This window comes from Triticum dicoccoides, chromosome 6A, assembly GCF_002162155.2.
Source record: "Triticum dicoccoides isolate Atlit2015 ecotype Zavitan chromosome 6A, WEW_v2.0, whole genome shotgun sequence".
Classification (NCBI taxonomy): Eukaryota; Viridiplantae; Streptophyta; class Magnoliopsida; order Poales; family Poaceae; genus Triticum; species Triticum dicoccoides.
In genome coordinates, this window is record NC_041390.1 from 218,283,539 (window position 1) to 218,292,609 (window position 9,071).

A 9,071-nucleotide genomic window follows, 5' to 3' on the forward strand; every position below is an offset into this window, starting at 1 on the left:
AAGCCGAAATCGAAAAATATGTCCACATGTTTAGAGACAGAGGTGTCGATAAAAGTAAAATACGGACATGAGGGCATCATGAGCATTCTTAGAACAGCAACTTATATAATTATTGTCATATGATTTTTTATGCTAGAGTAATAATTCAATCACAATTTCAAGTATGATCGTAAACTTCATTGAAAACTAACAAACTATAATCTCAGTCATTGGAGCAATTGCAATTTATCATAACATAGGAAAGAGTCAATATATAAGAGCTTTTCAGCAAGTCCACATACTCAACTATCATTTAGTCTTTCACAATTGCTAACACTCATGCAATACTTATGGGTATGGAGTTTTAATCGGACACAGAGAAATATAGGGGCTTATAGTTTTGCCTCCCAGCGTTTTACCTCTAGGGTAATGTCAACAATAATAGTTCATGAAAACTCAAATCCAATTAGCCATATATACCAGGATCTTTCCAACATATTGTGCTTGCCAAAGGATAAAATGTGAAAAGGAAGGGTGAAGATCACCATGACTCTTATCTAAGGTGGGAGATAAAAGTAAAAGATAGGCCCTTCGCAGAGGTAAGCAGAGGTTGTCATGCACTTTTATGATTGGATGCACAAAATCTTAATGCAAAAGAACGTCACTTTATATTGCCACTTGTGATATGGACCTTTATTATGCAGTCTGTCACTTTTATTTCTTCCATATCACACGATCGTATAAAGCTTATTTTCTCCCACACTAATAAGTCATACATATTTAGAGAGCAATTTTTATTGCTTGCACCAATGACAACTTACTTGGAGGATCTTACTCAATCCATAGGTAGGTATGGTGGACTCTCATGGCAAAACTGGTTTAAGGGTATTTGGAAGCACAAGTAGTATCTCTACTTGGTGCGATGAATTTGGCTAGCATGAGGGGGAAAGGCAAGCTCAACCATGTTGGATGATCCATGACAATATAATTTATCTCAAATGTAAGAAAACATAACCCATTACGTTGTCTTCCTTGTCCAACGTCAACTCTTTAGCATGTCATATTTTAGTGAGTGTTCACAATCATAAAAGATGTCCAAGATAGTATATTTATATGTGAAGACCTCTCTTTCTTTATTACTTCCTATTAATTGCAACGATGACCAAAACTATGGTTGTCAACTCTCAACAACTTTTATTCATCATACTTTTTCTATGTGAGCTCATTACTCTCCATAAGATCCATATGATCTCTTTGTTTCCTTTTTTATTTATTTCTATTTTCTTTTATTCACTTAGGATCATGGCAAAATAATCAAGCCCTTGACTCAACACTAATCTTTATTATATATAGCTCACGGACTCGATTACATAGAGGGATCATAAAGCAAAACTCAAAACTAGATCATGCCATAAACTTTATTCTACTAGATCAAGATATTACCAAAAGGATCGAACTAAGAAAAACGGTAAAGATAAAAGTGATGGTGATACGATACCGGGGCACTCCCCAAGCTTGGCAGTTGCCAAGGGGAGTGCCCATACCCGATGCTCAGTTCTTCTTTGTTGGTGGAGAAGATGGAGATGATGATGGATAGTCACACATCGAGTGTAAGAGGTCCTCCATCTTGCGGATAATGCCCTTGAGTGCAACAATATGCTCCTTCAACAAAATATTTTCACGTGTGAGATACTTGTTCTGTATACGAGCTAACTCAATCATCTTGAAAGCTTCGATCTCAGTTGGGGTAAGAAGATTGTGACCAAGTTGAAGGATGTCTTCTGCTGCCGGAGCATGATCCTCCATGGCCTTCTTGATCCCTTCATCCTTGTTGATCTCCATGGGTTCTTCCCTCTTCAGCTCTATCTTCATTAGCCAAGCATCGTTGTCACCATTGTTTGAGGAGGGGGACGACATGATGCCTGGCCTTGACGACCCTGATAGGAGACAGCTCGAAACAAGAACAGAGGATATTTGCGTGATACAGGAGTCAAAACCCCCGGGAGATTATATAATGAATTTCTACTGACCAAACTACGTATTGTGCAAGAAAACGGAGTCTGGAGAGCGCACGAGATGCCCACGAGGTAGGGGGTGCACCCAGTAGGGTAGGGCATGCCCTCCACCCTCATGGAGGCCTCGTGTCCTTCCTGGACTGCTTCTTATTTTTCTAGTTTTCTAAATATTCCAAAACGGAGAAATATTGCCTTAAAACTGTTTTGGAGTCGGTTTACTTACCGTACCACATACCTATTCCTTTTTGGAGTCTGAAACGTTCTAGAAAGTGTCCCTTATGTATTCCTCCAGGGTTACGGTTTCAATAACATTGGTTTCAACATTTATGGGATTACCTAAGATATAATGTTTGATTCTTTGACCGTTCACCACCTTCGGATTTGTGCCTTCGAAGATGTTGATTTTTATGGCACCGGAACGATAAACCTCCTCGACAACGTAAGGACCTTCCCATTTAGAGAGAATTTTTCCTGCAAAAAATCTTAAACGAGAGTTGTATAGCAATACATAATCACCTACATTAAACTCACGCTTTTGTATCCTTTTATCATGCCATCTTTTAACTTTTTCTTTAAACAACTTGGCATTTTCGTAGGCTTGGGTTCTCCATTCATCGAGTGAGCTAATATCAAATAACCTCTTCTCGCCAGCAAGTTTAAAATCATAATTGAGCTCTTTAATATCCCAACATGCCTTGTGTTCTAGTTCGAGAGGTAAGTGACATGTTTTTCCATAAACCATTACGGAGACATACCCATAGGATTTTTATATGCAGTTCTATAGGCCCATAATGCATCATCAAGTTTCTTGGACCAATTCTTTCTAGACCTATTGACAGTCTTTTGCAAAATTAATTTGAGCTCTCTATTACTCAATTCTACTTGACCACTAGACTGAGGGTGATAAGGAGATGCAATTCTATGATTAACATCATACTTAGCAAGCATTTTACGGAAAGCACCATGAATAAAATGTGAACCACCATCAGTCATTAAATATCTAGGGACTCCAAATCTTGGAAAAAAACTTCTTTAAGCATTTTAATAGAACTATTATGATCAGCACTACTAGTTGGAATAGCTTCTACCCACTTAGTAACGTAATCAACAGCAACTAAAATATGTGTATATCCATTAGAGGTAGGAAAAGGTCCCATATAGTCAAAGCCCCAAACATCAAATGGTTCGATAATGAGTGAATAGTTCATAGGCATTTCTTGACGTCTACTAATATTACCAATTCTTTGACATTCATCACAAGATAAGACAAACTTACGGGCATCTTTGAAGAGAGTAGGCCAATAAAAACCAGATTGCAATACCTTATGTGCAGTTCTATCTCCAGCATGGTGTCCTCCATAAGCTTCGGAGTGAAACTTGCATAGGATATGTTCCTGTTCATGCTCAGGTACACAACGTCTAATAACACCATCTACTCCTTCTTTATAAAGATGTGGGTCATCCCAAAAGTAATGCCTCAAATCATAGAAGAACTTTTTCTTTTGCTGGTATGTGAAACTAGGTGGTATGAATTTGGAAACAATGTAATTAGCATAATCATCATACCATGGAGAAGTATGAGAAGCATTTATGACATTTAATTGCTCATCAGGAAAGCTATCATCAATAGGTAGTGGGTCATCAACCACATTTTCTAACCTAGACAAGTTGTCTGCAACGGGGTTCTCAGCGCCCTTTCTATCAACAATATGTAAGTCAAATTCTTGTAGCAAGAGAACCCATCTAATAAGTCTAGGTTTAGCATCTTTCTTTTCCATAAGATATTTAATAGCAGCATGATCAGTGTGAATAGTTACTTTAGAATCAACAATATAAGGTCTGAACTTATCACAAGCAAATACAACTGCTAAGAATTATTTTTCAGTAGTAGCATAATTTCTTTGAGCATTGTCTAGGGTTTTGCTAGCATATTGAATAACGTTTAATTTCTTATCAACTCTTTGCCCTAGAACAGCACCTACAGCATGCAGCATAATCACTAGCATCACACATAATTTCAAAGGGTAAATTCCAATCAGGTGGCTGAACAATAGGTGCAGAGATCAATGCTTTCTTAAGTATTTCAAATGCTTCTACACAATCATCATCAAAGACAAATGGTATATCTTTTTGTAATAAATTAGTCAGAGGCCGAGAAATTTTTGAGAAGTCCTTAATGAACCTCCTATAAAATCTGGCATGATCAAGGAAACTTATTATACCTTTGATGTCCTTGGGGCATGGCATCTTTTCAATAGCATCAACCTTGGCTTTATCAACTTCAATACCTCTTTCAGAAACTTTATGCCCCAAGACAATACCTTCATTAACCATAAAGTGGCACTTTTCCCAATTCAAGACATGTAGGATCGAAAGTATGTCTAGAGGGGGTGATTAGACTACTTGACCAAATAAGAATCTATCCTTTTCCCAATATTAGTCTTTGGCAGATTTTAGCTATCTTAGCACAAGTCAAGCAATCATAACACAATTCAAGCAAGCATGCAAAGAGTCTATGAGCAGCAGAAAATAAAGCATGCAACTTGCAAGAATGTAAAGGGAAGGGTTTGGATAATTCAAATGCAATTGGAGACGCGGATGTTTTTGACGTGGTTCCGATAGGTGGTGCTATCGTACATCCACGTTGATGGAGACTTCAACCCACGGAGGGTAACGGTTGCGCGAGTCCATGGAGGGCTCCACCCACGAAGGGTCCATGAAGAAGCAACCTTGTCTATCCCATCATGGCCATCACCCACGAAGGACTTGCCTCACTAGCGATAGATCTTCACGAAGTAGGCGATCTCCTTGCCCTTACAAACTCCTTGGTTCAACTCCACAATCTTTGTCAGAGGCTCCCAAGTGACACCTAGCCAATCTAGGAGACACGACTCTCCAAGAACTAACAAATGGTGTGTTGATGATGAACTCCTTGCTCTTGTGCTTCAAATGATAGTCTCCCCAACACTCAACTCTCTCTCACAGGATATGGATTTGGTGGAAAGAAGATTTGAGTGGAAAGCAACTTGGGCAAGGCTAGAGATCAAGATTCATATGGTAGGAATGGAATATCTTGGTCTCAACACATGAGTAGGTGGTTCTCTCTCAGAAAATATAGGTTGGAAGTGTAGGTATGTTCTGATTGCTCTCTCTACGGATGAAGAGTGGGTGGAGGGGTATATATAGCCTCCACACAAAAACTAACTGTTACACATAATTTACCAATCGCGGTGAGACCGAATGGATAAACTCGGTCAGACCGATTCAGCAAACCTAGTGACTGTTAGGATTTTCGGTGGGACTGAGATGCAACTCGGTGGGACCGATATGGTTAGGGTTAGGGCATAACGTAATCTCGGTGTGACCGATTACACAAACTCGGTGGGACCGATTTTGGTAATAAGCTAATCGGAGAGTTGGTCAGGTAAACTCGGTCGGACCGATCGCTCAATTTGGTGGGACCGAAATGTTACGAAAGAGAAACAGAGAGTTTACATTGCAATCTCGGTGGGACCGATCGCTCATTTCGGTAGGACCGAAACGTTACGAAAGAGAAACAAAGAGATTACAATCCCATCTCGGTGTGACCGAAATCCCAATCGGTGAGACCGATTTTCCTAGGGTTTGTGGCAATGGCTATGACATTTGAAACTCGGTGGCACCTGATAGAAAGAATCGGTAGGGCCGAGTTTGACTTTTGGTTTAGGTCATATGTGGATGTGGGAAGGTAGTTGAGGGTTTTGGAGCATATCACTAAGCATTATCAAGCAAGAACCTCATTAAACAACACCTCATCCCTCCTTGATAGTATTGGCTTTTCCTATAGACTCAATGTGATCTTGGATCACTAAAATATAAATTGTAGAGTCTTGAGCTTTGAGCTTGAGACAATCTTTTTGTCCTTAGTATTTTGAGGGGTCCACTTTCCTCATCCGTGCCATGCCATTCATTGAGCTTTTCCTGAAATATTAATCTTGGAATAGCATTAGCTCAATGAGCTATATGTTGTTAGGAATTACCAAAACCACCTAGGGATAGTTGCACTTTCAATCTCCCCTTTTTTGGTAATTGATGACAACATATAGATCAAAGCTTCAACAAATGATAATAAGAGTGAAAAACATTGTCGCTTTGAGAAGTATGTGAAAAGCAAGAGCTACCCCTAAATTTGTGCATAGTTTATGATTTGCTTTGGACTGCAAATGCACATAGAATTAGGCTCATGGGTTACTCTTCCATGTCACATACATCTTGGTGGAGCGCTCAAAATAACAATAATTAAATACATGCACTCATCACCAAGCAAAGTGAATGATCATATAGGGATAAACTGATAATATCATCCAACAAGCATTAAGGTAGCATATGATCAAACACATGATCATCCAAGTAGCGCATAGATAAAAGGTATCTCAAACAAGCAAAGCAAATAAAGTTCAACCACCAAAGCAAGAGAGAATAAAAAGCAACGCTCTCTCTCGAAGCCTATGATCTATACATTTTTCTCCCCCTTTGGCAACAAGTTACCAAAAAGTTCCTAGAAAATGCATAGCACTAAATCGTCTCTTAGGCTTGGTCTTCAGGTGGTGGTGTCCGGATAACTCCAAGAACGAAGGCTTCAGTCAAAGTAGATGGAGCTGATGGAGTAGGTGCTGGAGCTGGTGGCACAGAAGCTGTAGCTGGTGCAGATGGCGTGGCTCTGGTGTCTGGAACAGGCACAACAGCAGACCTCTGAGCTCTAGGCACTCTGGCAAATGCACCAGTGGTTGTCTTGCCCTTCCTCTCCTGCATATCATCTTGAAGTTGCTCCACAATAGACTGAATCTCAGTTACCTTCACATCCAAGTTGTAGAACTTTTGCTCCACGATTCTTTCTAAGCTCTCCTGGTTTTGAGTCAGGGTGGCCAGTCCCTTCTCAATCCTCAGAGTGGATGCAATCAAATAACCAAGTTGATCCTGCTTGCTCTTCAGGAGATACTGAGATGCTTCTTCAGTAGTTGGCATCCTTGCAGCTTTTTCAGCTTTTGCCTTCTCCTTCTTGGCTTGTGCGTGCACAGAAGATGGTTCATCCTCATTCATAACCACAATGTGTCCTCGAAGTCTGGATAGATAGGCATGTGCTCCTTGTCCAGCAGATATGTACCGGTGTCCATCTTGGAGTTGATTAGCTCCTGGATCTGTGGGGCATACCCACAACTCCTCTTCTGATCTGCAGCTGTCCTCTTGATAGTTTCAACTATAAGGCTCATGACTTTGAACTTCTGTGGGACATCAAAGATATGAAGTAAGTTTATTGCATGGCCTCTGATCATCTTGTGATCACCTGACTTTGGCAAGAGAGTGTGCCTGAGGATCCAGTTGATGGTTGGCAAGCCTGACAGAAGGTAATGTACAGATCCAAACTTATGTGTCTCAAGAGCAGCATCTGGGATCTCCTTGTACATGTGTGCCATTGTGTTGTGATCCTTCTTCCTGTTGGCATAGACATCCAAGTCATCTTCACTCTCTTTTGGGCATTGATCAACTTCGCCCATTCAGCAACCGTGGACTGGTACCTCGTACCTTCAGACATCCAGACAATCCTTCCATCTAGGTAGAAATGAGCTGTGGAGTAGAACTGCACGATGAGCTCATTATTCCATTTTGTGAGCTTTTGAGCCACAAACTCATTGAATCCACAAGCCTTGAAACTATCATGTACACCTGGATAGTGATCCTCATTCTTCTTGATGTAGTCCCAGTTGACCCATCTCATGTCACACACTTTGGGCTTCTTGTCAAGCAAGATGGTCTCATAGAAGTCCTGCTGTTCCTTTGTATGGAACCTGTAGTCCACAGCAGTCCTCCTCCTGGTGGCATCTGGATCAGACTCTCTCCATAGCCTCAGATCTGAGTCCTTCCTGATCTTCATGTTCTCAGCAACTGGATGAGCATCATTGTGATATGGGATTTTTGGCTTCAGCCTCCTCAAGACATGTGACTCATCATCTTCTTCTTCCATTTTAGCTTCAGGCACTGGGGCCTTGTTCTTTTCCTCAGCAGGGATGTTCCTGGTGCTCCTCTTCGGTTTTGGCTTTGGAGCTGGAGCTGCAGCCTTTGGAGCAGTTTTAGGCTTAGATGGATCTCCCAAGCACTCTGGCAGTGGTCTTCTTGACCCTCTCTTTCCTTTTCTTTTCTTCCACAACCTGCTCTTGGGGTGCAAATCCCAAAGTCTCTTGAGTGGATGCTCTGGCTTTAGACATTGGAGCTCTCTTGGCAGGAACCTTTTGCTTCATCCCTGGCTTGGTGGCAGCAGTTGTGCCATATTCCTTCTTCAGGACTTTCCTCTTTGAGGTGGTTTCTTCCTCCTCAACCACATAGTCCTCATCCTTTGACTCTGAGGTTCTTTTCTTGCTAGCCCTTGTGGCAGCCTTTGGCAGATTGCTGGGTGTGCTCCTGCTGCCATCATCTGAGCTGCTAGAGGGACTAGTGCCCTCACTCAAGTGAACCTGCTCCTCTGACTTGTTCTGACCGTCACTCTGATCTGACATGATGCAAATACTAACAGCAGACCCTGTGAATAGATTATAGATGAGGTAGAGTGGATGAGCATCACAAAGTACAGAGGTTTTTGCATAAGAATGAATTAAAAACTTAGTTTTAGTTTTCCACAGAAAGCATTTCGGATCTACCGATTTGCAAACTTGGTGATACCGAAGCAGCTTTTGGAACCTAAACTAGTGAAGTCGGTCAGACCGAGTCACAGTTCGGTGGCACTGAGACTGCTAGGGTTTCACAAAGTGCTGAACTCAGTCACACCGGTTTGCAATTCTCAGTCAGACCGAGAATCACATGTGCAATGGCCTGGGCCAAATCGGTGGAACCGATTTCATCAACCCGGTCGGTCCGAGACGGTTTCGGCGGAAACCTAACCCTAACTTTTCAATTCACGACTAAACTACGGAGTGTTTTGACTGGATAGAATGGTTTCAATCGTGGCAAGATACATGGCAAAGCAATGTGCTGGGGAATCGGAGATAGAACAACACAGTGATCAAGTTCATACCCTAGTTCGGCGGAGAACTTGCTACGGTGGCA